At 56.8% G+C, this 23,416-nt stretch overlaps 2 protein-coding genes across 5 annotated transcripts in view; one reads left to right on the forward strand and one right to left on the reverse strand.

Moving 5' to 3' along the window:
- Positions 1–23,416, reverse strand: part of RSPH14 (radial spoke head 14 homolog) — a 76,726-nt gene that overhangs the window by 36,773 nt on the left and 16,537 nt on the right. The gene's annotated exons all lie outside the window — the stretch shown is intronic.
- The window catches only part of GNAZ (G protein subunit alpha z), a 52,660-nt gene that overhangs the window by 26,700 nt on the left and 2,544 nt on the right, over positions 1–23,416 (forward strand). The gene's annotated exons all lie outside the window — the stretch shown is intronic.

Here is a 23,416-nt window from a genome sequence, read left to right on the forward strand (position 1 = left end):
GCGTCAGCACGTTGCCAGGGGTAACGTCAGGATCTCTAGGCTCCTGGGCGTGGAGGGCTGTGGAGGGCTGCAGCAAGCACAGGACAGCACTTGGGCAGGGGAGGCAGATTCTGGGCTGTCCATGGACCACGGCAACGAGCAGATGCAAGGAGCCATGCCCAGCCTTCATAATGATTCCCCACCCTGATCCTGGAAGGATTTAGTGGGTCCTGGGCCTGCCTGGGGCCCCATCGCTGCATACAGCCCTGGCAAGCACCTGGGGGCTCCAGAGTCTGTGGTGGGCCTCTACTATCCCCCATGGGGCCCCCTCAGAGAGCACAGGAGGCTAGAGCACAGCCCATGGGTGTGTCACCTGACTGATCCTATGGGGCGGCGGCATCTGTGCCTGTTGTCCTGGTCACGGGTCAGGGGACAGGTAGGGGTGCCCAGGCTTAGGACAGTCATGGTCCCTCCCTTAGCCACACCTGCTGCCTGGGGCCAAGCCAGGGCTCCCTGCCTCTGGCCCGCCTTTTGTGGCAATGCCATTTCCTGGCAGCTCTGCCTGCCTTCTGGGCCTGTCCCATGTCCTCTTCCAGGAGTAAAGAAAGATAGGGTTTTAAACTCAGAGACTCGACCATTGCCCCACTCAGGCACAGAGGCATGCTGGCTAGCCACCCATCCCACTGTGACAGCCCCAAGAGGCTGTGTGCCCCAGGCCCTGTCCCCGCCCCTTTAGTACCCCACCAGGTGGGGCCCCAGCACCCTGCTGCGAATCCCTGGAAGGCACAGGAGGGTGGGCACCTGCCCCCCAACCTCTACCCCTGTAGATCTGCTAGTGGACTCTGCAGCTGCTTAAAGGTAGAAGATTCTTTGGAAAAGACAGATGAAAAGGTCCAAGTATAAAGTATCAAAGTGTTCTCACGTGAAAACCCATAGGGAGCTCACTAGTTACCCATTTTCTGGTGGAGCTGTTGGTGTTCCCGGCCCTGTAAGGGACCTGTTGTGCACCTGCTATGTACCCGCTCTGCAGATGCAAGGCCTGGACTAGAAGCCAGACACTGAGGTGAACTCAACTTTCCCGACGGCACAAGGAGCTAGGTTTTTGGTTGGGGGTGGGGGTGGGGGCAAACACGCTGCATGATTGTGGTGTCATTTCTACAAACCTTATGCTGCCCTGGGACACCTGCCCCCTCCTTCAGAACTTGGCAGTTCCCAAGGGTGTCCCCTCCTTTGCTTTCATGCAGGACCAACTGTGGCCACAGCAAGGCTCTGGGGAGGCATGGTGTCCCCACTGCTTATCTAACAGATACCTGACGGACATGTGTTGAGGAGGGTCCCTGGGATTATGCGTAGGACACAAGGACACGCCCCTTAGGGCGTCAAGTTCCACAGCTGGCAGGTGCTACATAACCAGACTCCAGACTGTGATTGTAACCTCTGCCCAGCCCTGGGCAGTGGCCCTTCCTCATCCTGGGACTCTCAGCTCCCAGGGGAGCTGACCTCAGTACAGGTCCCAGCCCCACCACCCCATGAGGCCAGGCCCAAAGCCCCATCATCCTCCTAGTCTCTATGGCATGTGCTGTGGGCACAGGGCTAGCACACAGTGGTGCTTAGCAGACTGGACTGGGCAGGAAGCATGCAGGCAGGGGAAGAACCAGAGGTCAGGGCCATCTTCTGGGTGTGCACCTGCTGGGGCAATCAGCCCTTCTGGGAAGCCCCTGAAAGGGCCGGACCCTAAGTGGGGGTAATGTGCAGTGTGCCTCAGAGGAGAGGGCTGCTCAAGGCTGTCCTACAAACTGTCCCCACGCCCTAGCACTGCTTTGTCATTCAGCCCTAAAGGGAGCTTGGTGGTGCTGTGTGTCATGAAATGACATGTTGAAGGTGACACAGTGGGTTGCAGTAAGACAGGCTTTTATCTATGGTTAGCAGAGCTGGTGATCACAGATCTGGGCCAAAGGAGGTGATCAGAATGGGCAACAACCAGATGTGGGTGATACCCCAGCTTAGTTTTGTCCTTTAGTGTCCTAACCAGCCAGCTTTACAAATGGGGGAAATGGGGCCTAGAGATCATGTATTGTGTGTCCCAGGCCTGAATCTGGCTCTCAGGGGATGGGAGCTGGCACTGCTCCCTCAGGGATTCTCCTACATCCTATAGGTACAGGGGTGCTCCAGGGAGAGCCTTATGGGGTGAACTGCCTTCCCCTCCTTGGGCTCCGGAGACTTGAGTCAGGGTTGGCACTGCCCCCCCCCCACACACCCTGTCAGTGGCAGGACTAGAGGCAGTCCAAGCAGAGTACACCCCCACTCTGCCTCCTGCTCCTGACCCAGTCGAGGACATAGATCCAGGAATTGTGCCATGGGGACTTGGGTCTGTGCCGGGAAGGCATGCCATCGACCCACATAGAGGCTGCCAGCTTTCCCCCCACATACCCCCCACCACAGCACAGGTCTCCCTGAGTCTCTCCTTCTGATCTCATGGTGTGCCAGGGCCACATCCAGTTTGTTGCAACCTCTGCAAATCGCAGATGATCCTGGGATATCAGGGACCTCCTGGACCAGAGCCAGGAAGCAGGCCCTGGCTGGCAGAGGAGCCAGGGTTCCTTGGAATGGACAGTCCCAGGCACAGATCTGAGCGTCTCTGCTGAGGCAAAGGCATTAAGAGGGTCAGGCCATGACGGTGCAGGTACAGGCGGGCACAGGGCTCAGCGGCATCCCCTTTACAGCGTAGACCAATTCTTTCTCTCTGTGGTTGGCTGCAAGGGGGACGAGCACACATGTACTCACAAATGGGTTGTTGTCGGTACTTGTGAACAGTCCCCACCCTCCAACTCCATGTGGGCTCCTCAGGCCCTGTGCCTGTCCAAGGTCCTTTGTTCCGTGGCCCAGCCCTTCTCCTAGCACTAACAGGGCGAAGGCCACCTGGTTCTCACTTCAGCAGACCCTGGCTGTGAGCCCATTGCCCCGACTCATTGAGTGGCCAGTGGCAATGGGTACTCACTCCCCCAGGGCCCTGGGCTTGGTGTGAGTTCCCATAGGGTGTCGGCTCCAGCCTGCAATAAGCAAGGGCAGACTGGAGAGAGGGCAGAGAAGGCAGTAGCCATCAGCCGTCACTCCCCCACAGCACAGCCTGATGCCTAGATGTGACCCCTAGCACTTGCCAACCAACAGTTCAGTTCCTCTGGCTGAGATCTCCTTCCCTCTCTTCCCAGGGAGACGTGAGGCCACTGAGGCCATTGTCAATAGCAGTTTCCTCTACTCTACCTTCCCCGTTGCACTGGAAGCTTCCAGGGGCTCCCATTTCCTGTCTACCTCTATGCTTAACTCCTTGCCCTGAGTAAGTCCTCCATCAGATATCTGCCAAACAGAAGGATGAGGCCATGCCCTGGGCTCAGGCCCACCTGCTGCTCATTGTGACCAGCCCCTCCACTCCCACTCCACACTGCATAGGGGAACTTCAGGATCCTAATACTGCCTTTCCGTTTAGCCCTACCTCCTCATCCTTGTGGACCCAGCACTGCCTGGAGCATCTCAGCCACCCTTCCATGGTAGTCACCTCCTGCTGTGTCACTAGAGTCCCCCCCCCCCGCCCCCCAGCACAGGCTGTCACTAAGCACAGCTGGGACATCATCCCCGTCACTCGCCTCTTCCCCCACAACAGACTTTGCCACGCGCTTTGGCAGAATCTGCATGGGGATGTCCACAGTGTTTCTCGGATCTCTGAGCCTGGTGGTCCTCCCCAAACAGGAAGTCAACCACTGCGGGCCTCCCTCAGAGACAAGCTGGGGTCGGCCTCTTGCCCTAGTGCTGACAAGCCTGGGGGGAGGGGAGCAGGCAGGTGCTCTCTGCACTATGCTGGCAGAGCCGGCCCCCCAGCTGCCTACGGGGTTGCTGAAAGCCAGGTGAGCTGCGGCAGAGCCTCCCTGTCTGCAGGCCAGCCGCCAGCCAGCTGGAGGGCTGGAGCTGGCCGGTACCAGCTCCCAAGTGCCAGGTTTTCGAGTTTTAGGAACTCTGTGAGCTGTTTGCCGTCATGTTGGTGGCTTAAACTCATCCAGGAGAGAGTATTCACATGACAGAAATTGGTAAAGGCTACAAATCAGGCCCCTCCTGGCTGGCTTTTAAACATTTGGTACCCTACTACAGCCAGTGACCCCAAATCCTAGCCAGAAGGGCCTATGCCGGGGCAAGCTCACTGAGAGATGAATTATAGCATTCGCTGTCTGCATCTTTCTGGAGAGCTGGGCAGTGTCCCTCTTTCTCAGACTCAGCAGTTCCCTGCTCTGGCTCTGTGACCGCAGGTGTGATTTTCTGTTCACATTCATCCCATTAGAGAACAGTGATTGGCCAGAGTGGTTCCACGCTCGTCCTGCCCCACGCCCCCACTCCCCCAAGCAGATTTACGAGAAGCCTTTCTACACAGGGAAGCAGACTCAGAGCTGGGTAGTTTTGCTTTCTCTCTGTCAGCACGTTAGCAGACTAACATGAGACCATCTGCTCAAGCTCGGGCCTGTCCTGTGTTCTTCTCCACCTGAGAGGACAGGCCCTTAAGGTACTCATTCAGGAAGCATTTCTCACACACCTCCTGTGTGCAGCGAGCTCACCATCTAGGCACAGAAATGATTATGTCCCCTCCTCCCATGCGGTCAGATGAGATCGGCCTCACGCAGCCCCAAAGGGCTGGGGTGGCTCTGCCAGCACCCACTGGCCCCGTGCTCGCTGTGGCTGGCTTCAAGGCACCCCTGTGAAGCAGCTGTCTGGGAGGGCCTGCTCTGCCCCAGAGACCAACTTACAGGAGAGAAGGGGGGCGCCCAGGCATCCGGGGCCTGAGTGGATTAGGATGTAGGTGGGAGTAATGATCTGTGCTCAGTGTGGACCTTGCAGAATCCAGCCTGCTCTGGGCGCTGGAGCAGCCAGCAAAGGCAGGACCAAGAGGCTCTCAGGGGGCAGGGTGTGGAGAGCAGGGTGTGGAGAGCTAGGGCCCCAGCTGCCCTGTCGAAGGGGCAAGATTCCAGGAGCTGCATCCTATCCTCAGCAGTCTATGGTGGACACTGGTGCCCGCATACCTGGGGACAGCAGAACTGGGGTTCGCTGGGGCAGCTGCGTCTCCTGCCATCTGTGCACCTCCCCCTCTGCCACCTGATCTGCTCTAGAGGGTGCCCCTTCCACTGACACAGAACATCTCCATTCTGTGCTCACTGGGAACTGCACGGTGGAACTTGCCAGCCTGCATCCCACCCGGCCACCCAGCCAGTGGGGTAGTTAATTTCCCCTGCACTTTAGTTCTTTACGCACGCATGAAAACAGGCCTGGGTTTTAAGATACAGCTTATTATTGTTTTAAGGGATTTCTATAATCCAAGAACTGAAAAACAGCTTGTCCGCTTACCAAGAACAGAGTGCAGGGAGGAGACTAAGAGCAGTGGGGGGCCAAGCTGACTTGGGGACCCTCATTAACTGGCATAGATGGGGACGTTGGAGGTCTGCCATCCAGGCAAGTCTCCCAAGGCCTGAATAACATCAGAAATGGGTCTGTGCTAACCAGTGCCAGGTGGGACTCCTCCATACCCATCTATAGGGTGCCCGAGGCCCCATCGGCTCTGACGGTCTAGAGTTTCCGGGAAGATTAGAGTAACCATCAACTGGGGGGAGGGGCGGGCTATGGGCATCTGAGGGGGAAACTGAGGACAGAGCAGAGCGAAACGCACCCCTACTCCCTGTGCATGGCTCCCGAATGGACACGTGTCCTCAGGCCCTGAAAACAAGCTCTTGCTAGCCTGGGAGCCCAGTCTACAGCTCCCCCTAATCCTGCCTTCCTCACCCACAGCTGGCACCTCCCTGGCTCATGCGCTTTCTCTAATTTCTTTAATAAAATCACAGTCAGCCAAAGGCCCTGGGCTGACCAAGGCAACCTTTAGTCTTGGATGGCTTCCCACCCCTGGGCCAGCAGGAAAGGCACTAAGGGGAGACTTCTACTCCAAGGCTCTTTATTCAGTAACCATCAGGCTCCCAGGCATACCCCCTGTGGCTCCTCTTTCAGCCTTGACTGCCCAAGGACAGGACCCCAGGCGACAAGAAGGAGCAGTACCTGGCCACATGGGACCCCCGGTCCTGTGCAGCCTCCGCTTGGATGATCAGATCCAGTCTCGGCTTCCTCATCTGTAAAGTGGGGCAGTCCCTCAGCTCAAGGACAAGACATGGTTTGTTTTTTTTTTGTTTGTTTGTTTTTTAAAGATTTTATTCATTTATTTGGCAGAGAGAGATCACAAGTAGGCAGAGAGGCAGGCAGAGAGAGAGAGAGAGAGAGGGAGAAGCAGGCTCCCTGCTGAGCAGAGAGCCCGATGTGGGACTCGATCCCAGGACCCTGAGATCATGACCTGAGCCGAAGGCAGCAGCTTAACCCACTGAGCCACCCAGGCGCCCCAAGACATGGTTTTGATGATCTCTGCCTTTACCTGTGCCTGTGCTTGGTGCCCACGGGGCCTAGAATTGTGGGGCTAGTGCTCTGATGGAAGAGAATACAGGTGTTGGGAGTTTAATAAGGTGAAACACCTCTTTTTTTTTTAATTTTATTTATTTATTTGAGAGAGAGAGAGATCATAAGTAAACTGAGAGGCAGGCAGAGAGAGAGGGGGAAGCAGGCTCCCTGCTGAGCAGAGAACCCGATGCGGGGCTCGATCCTAGGACCCTGAGATCATGACCTGGGCCGAAGGCAGAGGCTTAACCCACTGAGCCACCCAGGCGCCCCAGGTGTTGGGAGTTTAGACCCAGGGCGGATCAGCAGGACAGGGAAACTCTACCAGCCCTCATGGCCTCCCCTGTGACCCTGCCTGGTGTGGGTGACAGGGAAAGGTGGTACGGGAGTCAGCACAAGCCTAAGAGGAATGTGGTACCCTTCTGCCATTTCATTTTCCTCTCACAGGAGATAGCCATGAGCTCCCCCTGGACTGGCATGTGGGCTGAGCCTGCATCCAACTAAGGTCCCCCAAGGCCAAGGTCAGCCTACCACAGAGCAGGCTGGGGCCATGGCTGGCCTGAGCTGAGACTGATTCCCCAGGGTGGTCTGTTCCCCAGGGAGCCTATTGCTAGCCATACTGCCCACTGCCCCCCACCCCCGCCCCAGTCCCACACATGCCTCGCAGGGCCAGGCTGTAAGTGCTCCCCAGGCTATGTTGTGACGTCATGGAGTACAGGCAGTGCTGGACAGGGCTCTCACGGTCTGCTCTGACATTCAGACACTCTGGCTTTTTGTAGCCCAGCTGACCAGAGGACCTGGCATGGGGCTCTCAGAGCAAAGGCACTGTTGCACTGCCAGGCCTGGGCCAGGACATGTTCCTCCCAGAAGGCATTCCAGTCCCCCAGCTACAGTGGTGTGGGGAGGGCAGGAGGTCTCTTCTGGCCAACAAGGAACCTGTGGAGGTTGGAGGCCTGGTGATCCCCGGGGCTGTCCCACTGTGTGAGTCCAGCCTGTAGGCAGTGAGGCCATGACTGATCAGCTGGCCTCTGGCACACCCTCCCCCCAAATCTTGTTCCTGCTCCCACCTAGCATTCTGTCTGCAGGCATAGCTGCTGGGGCTCTGTAGTCCCACAACCCAGACTGTCCTGCCCACCTGTGGCCCAACCTGGGCATCACCCTGAGCCATCCCATGCTCTCGCCCAACACTGCCTATCTGGGATGATGCGCTGGCACAGCCCTAGTGAAGCAGGTGGGGACAGGAAGAGGTGGTCAAGGCATTTGGGGGCCCACGCAGGAAGCAGTGACTCCTGAGCCACACATCCTGAAGCCCAAGGCTTTCTCCCAAATGAGGACAAGGGCTTGAGGCCAGAAATGGGGCCCTTCCCACTTTGTCTCACCTCCCAGCCTTGCCTTTGAACAGGCTGAGAGGCTGGGACAGAGCTGGCCAGAGCGAGCACCAGGAAAGCACTGTCTGCTGCTGAGAACCTAGCAAGGTATGGGGTGTGTTGATGACAGTACCAGCATCCTGGGCAGGATAAAGCCAGCAGCCACCACCTTGGGCAAATGCAGTGATGGGCACTGAGCCAGCAACAGCCACTCCCAGGCTGGAGGTCCCTGTCGTGGCAGTGCCTGGGATCCGTGGAGGGTCCCACGGCCTGCAGAATTCCCTAAATCATGTCCCGATTGTGTGGCTGCACCAATATGCACATGGCAGTCCTTCCTTGGGAGAGGTTCTGCCACTGATCAGATTCTCACTGGAGATGACACCTCAGAAGATTGGACTAGCCTCCTTTGCCCCCTGCAGATGGAAAAGCCAGGGTCAGGGCACTAATGGCCCATAGACAAAGGTTCATCATTAAGATAGCTCTGCCCTCCCTGTCCCAGCTTCCCATGTCACTGCAAGAACTGGCTGCCACTGCTTTCAGCAGCCTTTGCTCCTGGAGGTGTTGCCCAGGGCTATGCCCAGGAGTACAGAAGCATGCTCCTTGCTGAACAGGGTCAGGCTAGTGGGTTCTGGGGGGGGGGGGTCCCCGGACCTGAAAATATGGAGAGTTTTTTGCACCACCATTTCTTCCCTTGGTGACAATGATGGTCTGCAAGCCCCGGGCCAGGCCTGTAATCTGTGTTGCCAGCTTCCAGTCTGCACACACCTGTGTCCTGCTGTTTGCTAATTTCCCGTCAGTGACTGACAGCAGGGGGACTTGGATCAAGCTGGCAAGTTTTAACATAAAAACAAATAGGAAACAGTTCTCATTTCAGCCGAAGCAGGAACGGGTTGGGGCTCTGAGAGAAGCATTCCTCCCTGAGGCGGTGGATTGTGGGTGGGGGTTAAGGTGAGGGCAGGCGGGGCCACAGCCTAGACTCCATCCAACACTGCCAGTGGCCTGCTGGGTGGCCCAGGGGCACCTGCCCTCTCTGGGCCTGGACATGAATTGGGGGGAGCAGAACATGGGAGCTCCAGGGCCTTTCAGAGCAGATGCTTCCATGTTGTCCTGAGAATTTGCTGCCCCAGATACCTAAGCTATCTTCTCAAGTGACAGAATGCTCCCCACCCATGTGGCACTAACCCCAGGGCTCTGCCTCCCCAGGGCCATGCGGATGCTTGTGGGAGTAGGATAGTCCTTTCCATCTCTAAGATCTTATACATCATTGATTATGAGGTGCGATGAAACCAGAAAGCAAAACCAAGCAAGGTGTGTATTTGGGGTGCCGGTGTCCTGGTTGGCCAACTCAGACTCCTGGGGGGACAGCTTGTCAGCTGGGGCCCCAGGGGTGTTGTGTGGCCTGGGCTGCCCAGGTCCAGGCCCCTTATCCCTTGCAGAGCTCCTGAGGAGTCCAAGGAGTCCACAGGGCGGGGGCACAGCATCAGCTCAGAACTTGGATGGCTGTGTGGGCTGTGGCTGGCCACAAGTGGAAGGTGAGCTGGAGTGACCACATTTGTATTGAGGCACCCTGGCTCTCAGCCCTGTGCTAGGTACTGTGGGAGAGTCAGTGATACCCAGGCCTCAGCCCTTCCTCTCCAGGGGCTGACATCCAGGTTGGGAAGACGAGAGAGGGCAGAGGACAGAGACTAGACCCCCAGATGCCTTCATGGGGCCCTGCATGTAAACCTCTAAGCCCCCCATCATCACAGGGTGTGGTGCCCACTACACAGATGAGAGAACTCAGGTTCTAAGAACAAGTTCCCCAGGTGGCCTAGCTTGTCCCTCTGTCACCTTCTAAGGAGGACCCTTGGCTCTACCCTGCCATGGGGGGTAGAGGGGGTCTGAGATGCTGCCACCCTTGCTATTATTTTGGGTCCCCCTAGTCACCCTCCATGTACACATGGGGAAGGCAGGGACCAGCAAACAGAATGGCCCACGGAAGGTGGGTGCCAAGCTGGTGGGAGGCATCAGAGGCAGGTGGTCCAAAGCTAAACTGGCCGAGGCAGGAAGTAGCTCTCCCCTGTCTCTGGCAGGTTCAGAGGGGTTTAGGCTATTAGAACCTGAGTTTCAGCTTTACCAACAGCCTGTTATCTTGTTTAAACAGCCTTTGCTGTTGAAATGACAGGCCTAGTCGGTGCTGTTACTACGAACGTTGCAACTATCACTGGGTTGGGGGGCAAGGGGACAGGCAGGCAGTGACTCTGACTTCTGCACTGGTTGGAGCATACCCCCACTGCAGAGATGCCCCATCTGTTGCTGGCCTGAGGCCTACAGGGCTGAGCACTGTAAAATGGGCCACGCCTGACCCTCCCGTCCCCTTCCCTTCCTGTGTAGGCATGTAGCAAGCAGGAGCCTGGGGCAGGAGGGACCTGGGAAAGAAGGAGAGAAGGTGGTGGGAAGGTCAAGGGCCCCATGAAAACCTGGGACTGTCCAAGGGCAGGAGGTGTGCCACCCTGAGTTGCTAATCTTTGTGTGCCACATGCTAATCTCCACTCTAGCCAGGGAGTCCTGCAGCCTCAGGGCTCTTTGCCCTCAGGTGGCAGCACAGGCTGGCGGGGGGAGAGGAGGTAGGAGCAGGAGCCAGGCAGGCCCCCTGGCCTGCAGAGTTGGGGCCTGGGGTCTCTGCGCAAAACGCCTGGGGGCTGGCCATGGGGGCGGAAATGGGAAAATAAAACCTGAGACTACATCCACCAAAACACAGGATTAGGTAGTTGCTGATCGTTTGAGAGCCAGAAGAGTTCCTGCTTATCAAATGCCTTTTCAGCCCGTTTTGCTGGATTGATCCACTGAACAACGGAGCTCAAGTGAGAAAGAACACAGGCCAACTGTCAGTGAAAGACCAGGGCCGCGCAAGGCCTGTCTCGGGGAGGGAAGCCTGGCCCTGCTATCCTTGATGGCCCCTGCCATCAGCATCCTGGGCTGGGGAGGAGGCTGGGAACAGGTTGAGGCCATCTGTGGGCCAGGCCCAGGGCCGTGCACCTGTGCGGAGGGCAAGGCAGGGCCCTTGGCGCCAGTAGCTCCTCCCATCCCACCTGAGCCCTGCATTCACGGCTGTCACACCGATTGATCGCCAATAGCGTGCACCATCTGGCCCTGCTGCCGTCACCCCGCGTTGGGCAGACCACCCTGGCCAGGTGCTGGAGAGACCAGCGCTGCTGACAGACAGAGCACTGTGCTCACGGCAGATGATGAGCAGTAACGACAACAAGGTCCAATGGCGCTTGAAGCTGTGTCGCAAATTAACAGTTAAGGTCGTGACTAGCGGTGCTTCAGGTGGGGGGGGGGTGTCAGGGAGGATATTGGAGAGTGACCCTCTCTGTGGGAACCCCAGGGAAGGAACAGCACAGCCATGGCAGAGGCCATCAGGCAGGGAGGGGAAGGATGAGTCAGGGAGCTGGGGGAGAGCACCTTATCACGGTCTACGATAGAAGCGACTGGAAGGGGTAGGCTTGGCTGTGGTAGGGTCATGGGGAGAGCCACAGAACAGAAAGTCCAGAGACAGTCTAGCAAGAGATGAAGGGGGAGCACTTCAGGGAGAGGTGTAGATGGTTCCAGTTGTGTCTGGAGGTACCATCAATGGGACGGAGTGCAGGCAGAGCCCACAACCTGACACGGGGTCCTCTGCATGCCACAGCCACCCGCCCCCCAGCCTCAGCTAGGGTGACTTCTGGTGGCAGAAGTCAGCTCATTCATCAGTGCCCAGCCCAGACATGCCCCCTGCCCTGTGCCGCCTGCCCTCCAGCTTGCACAGTGTGGTGCTGGACAGCTAGTGGCATATGTGTCCTTCCCCTAGGGGGGCTCCGTTCTCATAAGCCAGGACTGCTCCTTGCTCTTCTCTCTCTCTCGAAGCTGGAGTGCGCACTACACTCAGTGGGAGCTTAAGGTAGAGCCAAGTGACCAACTGGGGTCCAAAGAAAAGGGACTGGAAGGGCAGCCAAAGCCGCGGGGGGAGGTGGGCCTGCATCTTGGTGCTGTGGCCAGTGGTGCTCAGTGGAGGGTGCTGGGTGTCCAGCTTCCTCATGCTGTTGCCTATTGATCACATTTCTGTTGTGACTCACTGCATGAGAGCCGAAAATAACTGTTGTCTCCTGGCTAGCCAGACCCCGGGCTGTCGAGCAAAGTTCAAGGAGAACCAAGGCAGTCCTCCATGGGCCTGGTCACACAGTGGGTGGGCAGCCCTGTTGGAGCAGGACGGAGTCTGAGAGCCCCTCACCCAGGCCCCCACCCTATAGGATTGCTTCCTGCCTCAGTAAGGGATCAGCCACTGATCCTTCCAGATTGTCCCACACATGCCACCCGGGGAGCCCTAGAGCTGAAATAAGCCTGGGAGAAAAGGGGGGTCAGATGCTGATCTGAGTGGACACCTGACCAGGGGTCAGAGAGCGAGGGTAGCCAGGGCCTACACTGGGGAGGCCTGGGGTTGGGCCTGGGGCCACGAGAACAGAGTGTGATGGGAAAGCATGGACTGGGAGTGTGGATGGTGCAGAGGAGAGGAAGCCCCTGCAGCTGTGACAGATGGAGGGGAGAGAGTGGCAGGAGCTGCTGACCCTGTGCGTGGACAGGACTGTGTCCGTCTTTCTCAGCCTGGCCATCCTGAGGGCTTAACCACAGCTACAAGACCAGCATAGCTCCACGGCCTTGAGGACCTAAGTTTGGAGGATGGGCGGCTGACCTGGGCCTGGGCAGCAGTGGAAAGTCGGGGCTGTCCTGAGGGAGAATGCTGCTCGCCCCAGAGGCCCTGAATGCCCGGGAGGAGCGAACGGTGAGCGACAGTGCTTCCTGGCTCCCCCACATTGCCTTGGTGTCTCTCCTTTTTGTGCTGTCCCTGCAGATTGGCTCCAGGGACAGTTAGGGGCTCATTGATTCATTAGCCTCATTAATCCAGTTCTCTAGTCTGGCAAGGCAGCGTTTAGGTCTGCGGGAGGGAGAAGTGGGAAATGCTAACCAGATCGGTCTGGAAGTGACCCCGGTCATCCAGCTCTGTCCCCAGACATATCCCCTTTTCATGGGGCCAATAGCAGTGGGAGGGGTAGCTGTGGTTGTCTGAGGCTCTCCTTAGGATGGGAGTGGTAGGCCTAGGAGCTGGGCCTAGGCAGGCCAGGCAAACCCTCTGAGCCTGTTTCTACATCTGTAAAATGGGAGTATTGGGAAGATCCCCTTATAGCCTCTTTTCTGAGATGAACAGAGCTGGACATCCAGGCATCATGGTAGCCTCCACACAAAGGAAGCAAGGTCCAGAGCCATCAGAGGCAAAAGTTGAAGCTAACACAGCCGCAGGCTAACACTGCCAAGGGCAAGGCACTATCCAGTGCCAGCATCTAACCTCCTCTTGCATAGGGAGGCCCCCTCCACCCAGGGGTGCTTCAGCCAGGAGCAGGTCACTGGGAGGACCTCCCTTCTCCACTGCCCACTACCCTGTCTCTCAGGAAGGGACAGTTGAGGGTCCCCTCAACTCCCAGACCCCCTCCCCTCCCCTCCACCCCAGCAAGGAGGTAGTTATGGCCAACATTTCTCAGGCCAGCCAGCCAGGGCCAGGCCTGTGTGCCCCTGTGAAGCGACGCCTGGCCCAGTTGATCAGCAGCCTCCTCCTGCCATTGGTCTGTGTTGCGGTGTGAGGCTCTGAGGGTGGAGACTTTCTCCTCAGTTGTCATGGAAACAGCAGTGAGTCTGCTGAGCATCTGAGTACTCAGCTCAACAGCGGGAGGGGAGCAGCCCCCCTGGGCGGCAGCTGCTGTGACAGAATCTCAGCAGCTCAGCATTTGGAAGGACCCAAGGGGCTGTGGTGCTCCTCAGCCTGGCGAGCCCAGAGGGCGACTCAGAGAACTCCTTGCTTGCTGTCTCCCTGTGGGTGGCTGGGCCATAACCACATCAGCCCTCTTGTCCGCACAGGATTATGGTGATTTCTGTCCAGGCATGAGTGAGCGGAGCACACAGGCCCTGCCCTCCGGGAGATACTTCCAATGAGGGGACACATACTGTGGGGCAGAGGAAGAGGGTGGGGAAACACAGATTCCAGCAGGCAAGAGCCTTGAGCTGGGGCTGCCTGGGGAGCTCCGAGCCTCCTGTCCCCGTCCCTGCAGGCGTGAGCCAACATGACTCAGGCCTCCTCCACCTGCTCCCGCAATGGGCCTCTGCCGAGGAGCAGCACTGCTGCTCCCTATGTGGTTTTTGCCTGTCTGCCCATCCCTTCTACCTTCTCCCAAATGTGTCCCAAGCCCCTCACATTCAGACAGGTGTGTACAGTGCTTCCCCCTCCCCAACTCCAGCTCAAAGGAGAGTGGCAGGCCCGCCCTGGAGCACAGCCATCTGTCCACAGGTCCAGGATGCAGCCACAAATCTCCAGTCTCCAGCCAGGCAAGGCAAGGCAAGCTCAGCCCAGCAGCCGGGGAGACCCCAGAAAGTCTCAGACACTGCCTGCTCTCTGCCTGGGGTGTGGTGGCACATGGGGACAGGAAGTAGGCTGACGGGAGGTGCTTCTCAGCAGAGGTGAATGGCAAAGGGTGTCCTGGAGCCCAAGAAGGCTGCTTGACCACAGTTCCTCACTGTTGGCCATAGCTGCTCTGAAAGGAGAGCAGAGTATCCTAACTTTGAACCAACAGCATCTTTGTGACAACAGCACAAGGCCTGAGCCCAGATGAGGCTCTGCTGGTCCTAACATCCTTCTCACACCCGAATCCCACCCTGTCTCCTGCTCCTCGGAGTACCTGTCCCTCCTCCACTGCTTCCCCTAGGGAACCGCCCCCCTCCCCGCCCCCCACAGTTCAAGGTGCTTCTTGCCACCACCACCCTGTCTACCTGCGGGGAGATACAGTCCAGGTTTTTTTTTTTTACCTCTGAGCGCCCCTTGGACAAGCTGGAGTCCAAAAGAGACTTGAACCCTGGAAGGATGAGGACCCTCAGTGGACTGGCTGGGGAAGCAAAGGGCTTTGTGCCACCAGCAGCCTGCAGTCTGGGCCCAGCCTGGCCTCTTGCTCCAGGAGCCTTGGGTTGGGGCACCCCACAAACAGCCTCCACCAGCTTCCTGTAGCCACCCAGCAAGGCCACCTGAGCACCCCCAGGCCATCCTAGATTTCTCTGCAGCTTTACATGAAGAGAAATATACACATACTCCTCTCTCGCCCCCAAAGACCTGCCCCCCGCCCCCTACTTCCTGGGAGACAAAGAATAAGCTGTTTCCCTGGGTGACTGACACAATCCTTGAAGTGATTTTACTCTCGAGGCACAACCCTGTCTGTCTTCACACCGGGCAACAGCTGCAAACATGTCTAACACAGGTCCCGCCCACCCCACGCTCCTTCCTGCCAGGGACTCAGGGCACAGGTCTTAGGGTGGGGCCCACTTGCCCTCCTCCCTCTAGTGAAGTCTGGGGACACCAAAGCCCTAGTGGGGCTCAGGATGGGCTGAGGAAGTCTTGGAGGCTCTCCTCCAGGCCCAGAGTATAGGATGCTGGGCCTCCCCTGCCTCCCTGGGGGGAGGGGCAGTTGGCATTGCAGTGAGGGTGGCTGCCAGGCTGACCACTGGGACATGCCATTCAGTAGGTCAGCACTCCCCCACCTGTCAGACCACACCCTGCCAGCTGACGGGCAGCTCCCAGACCTTGGTGCCCCCAAGCTTCCACCACAGAGGGAGCCCTGAGGGGCCAGAGGCTTGGCTGTTACTTCGTAAAGGGTGCCAGTTTCGAGGTCCAACCCCAAATGAAACTTCCCCTTTGGCCCATCCAGCCATGGTGCTGCCAGGCAGCCTCAGTGCCCTGGTCCTCTTCTCAGTGCCCTTGGAACCTGGCACTTGGCTGCCCGGGGCCAGGCCCGGTGGCCCAGCTACAGGGTGGGTGGCCACAGGGCTGGCTCCATCCATTGTGAATGGAACTCATTCATGTGCATAGCCCAGCCTCCCAGCCCTACTTCCAGTGTGAAAAGCTGAATTCATAGTTCCCAGGAACAAACACTCCAGGCTTTTCTATAATGCACAGACTTGAGCTTCCCAGGTTATAACAAGACTGACACCTCATCCTAAAGATGAGGAAACTGAGTCCCAGGGCAGGACAGAGAGTCCCCAGGCTCTGGAGCCCCAGCTGAGCCAGTGCTAAGGCCCTGGCTCCCCACTGCATCCCCTCCATCCCCTCTACCAGCTTGTCCACACTAAAGCTCCATGCCTTTGCTGATCTTTACTCTAGTGCCTTTCCCTGCCCTCCCCCCCACAAGGCCCAGGAGAGATGCCCCTTCCAGGAAGTCTCCCTTTTTATCTCAGTCATATCCATGATGGCCACCACAGCCATGGGGGCTGAGCTTTCCCTGAATGTCACACTTTAGTTCTCAGCCACCCTGAGAGGGGGCAATGCAGGTGGGGAAACAAGCTTGGGATATCTAAGAGCCAGTGGCTGGCAGATCAAGGTTCTGACCCTCATTGGCCACTCTACAGCCACCACACCACCTCATTCATTTCATCCTCCCTAGGACTGGCTCGCTGAGAACAGGGCCGTTGGCTCACCTCTCCATCACCCTTATGCTTAGAACAGCATCTCATGCAGAAGAGCCCCTGGAGAAGGTCTACCAGGGAGATAAGGAAGGAGTGAGGAATGCAGGGGCTCAGCAAGGAAGGAGTGTGGAAGTGTTGGCAGGCTGGAATTCCAAGTCACCAGGACCCCAGGGTGCTAGGAAGAGTTGAAACCTTGATGTCACCAGCATTTTATGTGAGGTCTAAGGCTGGAGACCCCTGTGGACTCCTGGCCTTGCCCTGTGCTGTGGCCGCAGTGAGCCCTGTACCGGACCCTGAGGGGTGGGAACCTGGTGGAGAGGGAGCAGATAGGGACACAGAATGGGTCAGTACAGAGCCTTCCCCAGCCATGCAACATATCACATGCTACCACCTCCTGGCATATCCCCCACTCCATGAAATATGCCCATCAGCAGAGGGCAGGCCCCCCAGTTGGCCTCTCCTGTGTTCCAAAGGCCTGGTTGATGGTGCGTTCAGCATGAGTCAGCATTTGCATACAGCTGCCCAAAACCAGTGTGACCATGCAGGGTAGACAGGTACTGGCCCCATCACCCTAGGAATGTGTGTCCACATGATGTTGGAAACAGGGTGGACTGAACTACTGTTCTATGAGGACTACAGAGCTGGGAGCTGGTATGGAAACCAAGGGAACCTGGAGCGTGCCCAGGCCTCCTGGGGGCCCCAAGGGGAGCAAGAAGCAGAGTCCGCACAGCCTGCCTTTTCCTAGAATAGGACAGTAGGGGACCCGTGTGATGGTAATGGGCCAACAGGGTTGGCTGAGCAACTTCGTCGGACCAGGCACACCTGGACAGGTGCCACATAGCATGCCTGTGCCAGATGGGGACTCAAGGCCGTGTGGGCCTCTGTGTACATTTTCTCCATTAAAAGCCAGCGCCCTTTGTGAGGCTGGTATCCCTGCCTTCGCCTCACAGATACAGGGCCGGGGTGCCAAGAAGCAGGCATTTTGCCCAGAGTGACACAGTTGAGAGGCAGTCTGTGCAAGGCATCTCAGAGCAGGTGAGGGCCAGAAACAGGGAGTCACATAGAGGCAGGGGCTGGGAGAAGGATGGGAACACCCAGATCATGCAGAGCCAGTGTGCCCCCTGAGGGGGTCCTGATTTTGCCCCAGGAGCTCAGTCAAGAAATTTGGGAATGGAGAGGGTTTTAGAGCGTGCTCATGCCCCTTCCCCATAGCTTGGCCCTCCATCCAGTGGTGGTCAGTGAGTCACCACAAACAGGACCTGTGTCCAAACAGAACACCTGTGGTGGCCTGTGAGGAGAAAACAGGAAGGACCCTGCCCTCTGGGCACACTGAGCAACAGGTGTCTTTCAGGAGGGGTACGATGGATGGAAGTCTTTCTCTTGCCTGCCTGCCCACAGTTCAGTGCTGCCAGAAAGTGATGTGTACATTACTGTGCAAGTTAGTTAGGCTTATGGTAAAGAGACCCTGAAGCGTCCCCAGCTCCAAAACCAGGCCACCGCCCCTAGTGCGCCCCCAAAGGCGTGTAAAGTTGCAGATACGCTGCACCCTGGACTGCATACTCTTACAGGTTGTGGAAGCAAGCTGCATGATGCTCGAGAAGCTGGTGCAGGCCTTGAAAGGAGGAAGGAGGGTTGTAGACTGAAATGAGCCCCCAAAAAGGACAGATTAGAAAGACCTAAAGCAGGCTGGTAGCCTGGGAGTCATTAGCCAGCTCCCTTACCTGTTCCCCTACCTTTCTCTAGAAACTACAGTGCCTTGGGAGGGCTGAGCAGAGCTCCCCCCAGTCATGGAGGGAGCCAGAATTCACTCAGAGAGGGACCCAAGAACCATGGCCTGGAGGACACCTGCTGGCCCCTCTCCCTCAGGCAGGCCAGTGAACTCTCAAATCAGTGGGAGTCAGACATGCTAGAAGAGGCCATGCAGGAAACATCTTGGACCAACCCCTTTGCCTGTTGTGGGGCCCATTCCACTCATTTGCAAAGTGCAGGGGCTGTCCTTGAGTGTCCGTGCTTGGATTCAAGGCTGGGTCTCTGGGAACCAGCCCTCTGCCACCCAGCCAGCATGCAAGGAAACCAAAGACAGCCCTGCCATGTCATAGCTCCTGGGCTTGACCTATCAAATCGGGGAGCAGCGGTCACTAGAGGTGCTCCACCTGGCACCTGGGGCTGTCCTATGCACCACTAAAAGCTAAGGGAACCTCCTGTGAGGAGGTAAGCCTCACGCCAGTGAGGGCAGGGTCAGGTGGCCATCGCATCTCCAGGCTGAATAGTCACAGGAGGCGCCCTGAGGAACCATGTGGGAACAGAGGTGCTGCAGGGCCCAGGAACCTGTCGGGCTGGCTGGCTGAGCCCAGGTCTGCAGAGCAGCCCATGAAGCTGTTCTTGCACTGGGACCCATGGTATCCCAGAGCAGCTCTGTGTGGGCAGTGCAGGGAGGGAGACCTGCCGCTGAGAGCTGAGAGGAGACGACAGACACCCTGTGCCAGGGCAAGGGCAGTGAGTGGCATGGGAGAGCACCCACAGGGCAGCAGTGGCCTCACACCAGCACCTTCCTTTCTCCTCGCAGTGGTCCTGACATTGAATGCCATGACCATCCCATTTTGTACATGAGGAAACTGAGGCCCAGAGAGGAGAAACGACTTGTTCAAGGCTCATCAAAAACTGATGGTGACAGCAAACACCAGGCCTCTGGCCCCAGAACCTGTGCTTATAACCAGGGACAGGGACAGCACTTTTGCGACATCAGGAGAGCCTTTGTGGAGAATCAGAACTGAGGGGCAGCATTCCTCTCACCAAATGCAGGCTCCCTTTCGCACCCTAGCTCACCCTGGCCAGAGGCGTCAAAATGAAGCTGGTCCGCTCCAGGTCATCAGAGGTGCTGACGGTAGCCATATGCCAGGCGAAGGCCTCTGCTGCCAAGTTCAACACTAAGCAAAGACTCCACACTCACAGGCCAGCAAGCTCCTTAGAAACAGGTCATTAGGGCACCTGGGTGGCTCAGTCAGTTGAGCATCTGCCTGCCACTTAGGCTGTGATCCTGGGGTCCTGGAATTGAGCCCCATGTCAGGCTCCCTGCTCATCGGGGAATCTGCTTTTCCCCCTCCCACTGGCTGTGCCCTCTCTCTCTATTTCTATCTCAAATAAATAAAACCTTAAAGGGGGGGGGGGCTTCTGGGTGGCTCAATTGTTAAGCATCTGCCTTTGGCTCAGGTCATGCTCCCAGGGTCCTGGGATCGAGCCCCACATTGGGCTCTCTGCTCAGTGGGAAGCCTGCTTCTCCCTCTCCCACTCACCCCTCCTGTTTGTGTTCCCTCTCTCACTGTCTCTCTCTCTCTGTGTCAAATAAACAAATAAAAATCTTAAAAAAAAAAGAAAGAAAGAAAGAAAAGGAACAGGTCATTACATTAGGTCCTGCCCAGTGACATCCACAGGCCACCTGGGGGAAAGCCTGTTCAGTGGCATTGAGTGTATTTGGACCTGTCTGAATAGGAGTTGTTTTGTTTTTTTGTATGTTTGGTTTTTTTTTTTTTTTTTTGGTTTTTGGGGTTTGGTTTTTTTGTTTGTTTTTTGTTTTTGGCAAATGGCCAAGAAATGAATTCTTTACCACTCCAGGGACAATATCTAGCCACTCAGCTGCCCCCCACTGTCTGACATGGTTTATTACAGATCACTGATTTCTTACCGTTGGGCAGTATGATTCCCACCATTGCCCACACTTCTGATAGGAATTGTCTGTTCCATGTTATTTATATGAATGAATGTGCAGACAAACCCCAGACTCTTAGAAAGGGCCATCTTGCTGGTGAGCAGGCCCTGGAGAGAGCTGGCTGGGTATCAGAGCCCCAGGCTGGCACTGCTGGGGGCTACTGGTGGGTGTCTTTCTTCTAGGGGAGCCATCTATGACCGAGGCTTTGCTGGCAGCTAGAGCGGTAAAGGCAAGGAAGGCTTCTTGCTGGAAGAGAACATGTTGGTAGAGACACACGGCTCTTAGCCGAGCCCTGGGAGTTGGCCTTTCCAAGCCTCCATATCCCCATGTGTAAAATGGGTAGCACCCCTGTTTGCAGCACAGACATACCCTGCAGGCTTCTCGGATTCGGGGTCCAAGAGGATGTTTGTATCAGGCTAGTAACAGAAGTTTCACAGGACAAGGGGGTGATGTGCTAGCAATGATTCCAAAGCTGCCCCTGGCTTCATCTGCCCTAGGGGCCCAGCAACCTGCTTGGACTGCACAAGGATGGTGCCCAACCCTGGCTCACCACCTTTGGGGCCCTCAGCAACAGCTAATGACACCAATTGGGCAGAGTTACAAGGGAACTGGGTGGCAGGGGGAACCCCACCCAGGCCAAGGAGGAGAAGAATGGGGCCATAGCTGGTGTCCAAGCTATGCACACACACCAAGGGCCGGGGGGTGGGGGCATGGGCAGGAGAGGCCCTAAAGGCCAGACTGAGGGGCTGGGACTTCATCCTGGTACAGGGTGCATAGCCAGACATGTGCTGCAGGGAGGTGAACAGGGGTATGGGGGTAGGAGAAGTCAGGGGAGCTTCCGGGAAGAAAGGGCCTTCAGCTCAGCTGCAGAGGGTGAGTGGAACATGGAGAGAGGAGGAAGGAAGACACAGAGGTGGGGCGGAGAGGTGCACCCATGGCACTCATTCCTCCCAAACTCACACTCATGTAGTTTCAAGAGTTACTGCCCAAAACAGCATGTTCCTTTTGCAATGCTCTGTGCTTTGAGGTATCAGGACACTGCCCTGCCCACTTGGGATGCAGAAATGCACGTGCCGCAGTGACAGTAGCACCATGGGCTCTGGGTCCTCAGGGGTAGCCCCAGGGTACCCCAAGGGTAGCCCCAGGGCCCCACCCTTCCCACGCACCATCTCCTGGCTTTGGCGCCCCCTCAGCAGAGGAGCCTGGCGCAGCGACAACATACATGTGGGCCTCGAGCACCCAGGGAGCCATAGGGGGTAACAGGTGGAGCAAAGCATTTAGCCCAGTGCTTCCTAAGCTCTGAAGCTCGTGTATGTTTCCACAAGCCAGTCTCTGGTCAGTGTGTCCCCTAGGCAGTGTGGAATCCCGCCTGGCAGCACTCGCACAGCCACAGTGTCTACACAGACAGGTTTTGTGGTTATTCTCTGATGCCCATCATCTCCCAGGTGTGTAAATAATGGCCAGTGTGGTTACCTGTGGTTTGTCCCAAGAAAGAGAGAGCAGCAGGAAACCTGATCCCCCAGAGGCCAGGGAATCGAGCAGAGCCCCAGGATGGGGCAAGGGTCCCATGTGAGGGAGCCTCCTGTTCTGTGGTCCTAGGCAGTAGCGATCCTGTCAGCATTTTGCAAGGCACTGCCAAGGGCACGACTGCCTGTAAGGAAGTGCCTGAGTTCCCAGATTCCCAAGAAAGGAACGTGAGGCTTGGAGAGATGTCTAGGGTCCAAAAAGCCTGCCAAGAGCTGTCGGCCAGGTGGAGGTTCATGTGGAACAGAAAGGACTGGTCAGTTCGGGCTGAAGTTAGGAACCCAGGCTGTGTGCTGAGCAGGAATAGTGGCTGAGGTGGCTGTTGGGTGGGAGGGGTCGTGTGGCCTGTCAACTGTTCCAGTGCCATAGAGGGCCTGTCCTTAAGGGACTGACCAGCTGAGGCCTCAGTGTGAGCGCTGGCCAGCACATATGCATTATTTCAGCATGTTGGGGATGCCCTCCTGCCCCTCCACTGCCTGGACTCCACAGCCTGCCCAGAGCTGCTGGGCTCAGACCGGGTATAAGAGCGCCCCTGGCTTTCACCCCCAGGGACCCAGCAGATACCCATTCTAGGACCCTGGCCATGTCCTGGCTCCTCTGCCTGGCTCCCAATCCGTGAACCCCAATTCAACACCCAGGGCCCAGCCCTTGGGGACTGGCCTGCTAGGTCCCACCTGCTGGTGGCCAACCCATCCCCCACACCCCAAGTCCTAGACCTCTGTCTGGGCTCTATCACCTGGCATGAGAGCTGGGACTTGTCGCTAGCCCTTAGGGCATGCTCAGCCAGTGTTTGCTCAATGAATTAATGCATGCGTGCTAACGACTCCATCTGTTATTTATCTGATGTGAAATTTGGGGTCAGAAGCACAGCCCGATTATGACATCATTCCTAAGAGAATTGATAGCTCTGTTAGGCTTTACAATGTGGCTTCCAGGAATCCATTAGAGCTAATTACTCCCCAGTAGAATGTGACATTCCTAGACCACCACTTATCTCACATTTGGGAACATTGTGGGGCTCCTCCAGGCACTGCTGGGGCTGGGGATCCTGTATCTTGTTTCTACAGAAAGGTCACTGCCCCTTCTTTTTTCTAAGACCCCAAACCACTCACTTTCCAGAGTTTCTGGTATTCCTGAGCTCATTCTAAACAAGGCACAAGTTCCTGGAAAACAGGAACTCCAAGGTGTCTATGGAATCCCAGGGCAGCTTCTCTGAGGTAGGAGAGTCATGACAAGTACCTCTGAGCTTCCTCTCCCCTCTCGAGCTGGTTCCCTCTCAGCACTGGTGCTGTTCCATAATGTACCTCAGACAATTCCAAATCTCCAGGAGAGTAGGGTTTCACTGAGGCATCCTCCTGGACACCCCCATCTGGGGTGACCTCACTTGGCTAAAAGCGCTGCCCATCCATGCTGCAGTGAGCCTGAGCTCCTGGCCGTGGAACTTGGAGCACATTTCCCATCTCTCCAAGCCTCAGTTTCTTCATCTGTAAAATGGGAATAGGAAGGTGCAAGGTCTGAAGCAGCTGGCATGCCGTGGCCACACCATCAGCACCAGGTGTGGCTTCCTTCCTCATTCCCACACGACTGGTGATACAATCTGGTCAGAGAGTCCTGAAATCCAATGCCTCAGATCTAAACTAAACCAGTTCTGGGCTTTGTTTGGACATTTGGCTTGTTCATTTTATTTTGAAATGAAGGGTAGCTTTTGCCATAGTAACTCACCAGCAGTCCTTTTAGAAGCTAGAATCGTCGGTTCTCTGTGGAAATGGTGGGTTTGGGAGTCACACAGATGCATTATGTTCCTTAAAAACTCAGTCACTACAACCCATTTAAGGTGCTCAGATGGGGGTAAATAAGG

The sequence above is a fragment of the Meles meles genome, chromosome 12, assembly GCF_922984935.1.
Source record: "Meles meles chromosome 12, mMelMel3.1 paternal haplotype, whole genome shotgun sequence".
In the NCBI taxonomy this organism is placed as follows: Eukaryota; Metazoa; Chordata; class Mammalia; order Carnivora; family Mustelidae; genus Meles; species Meles meles.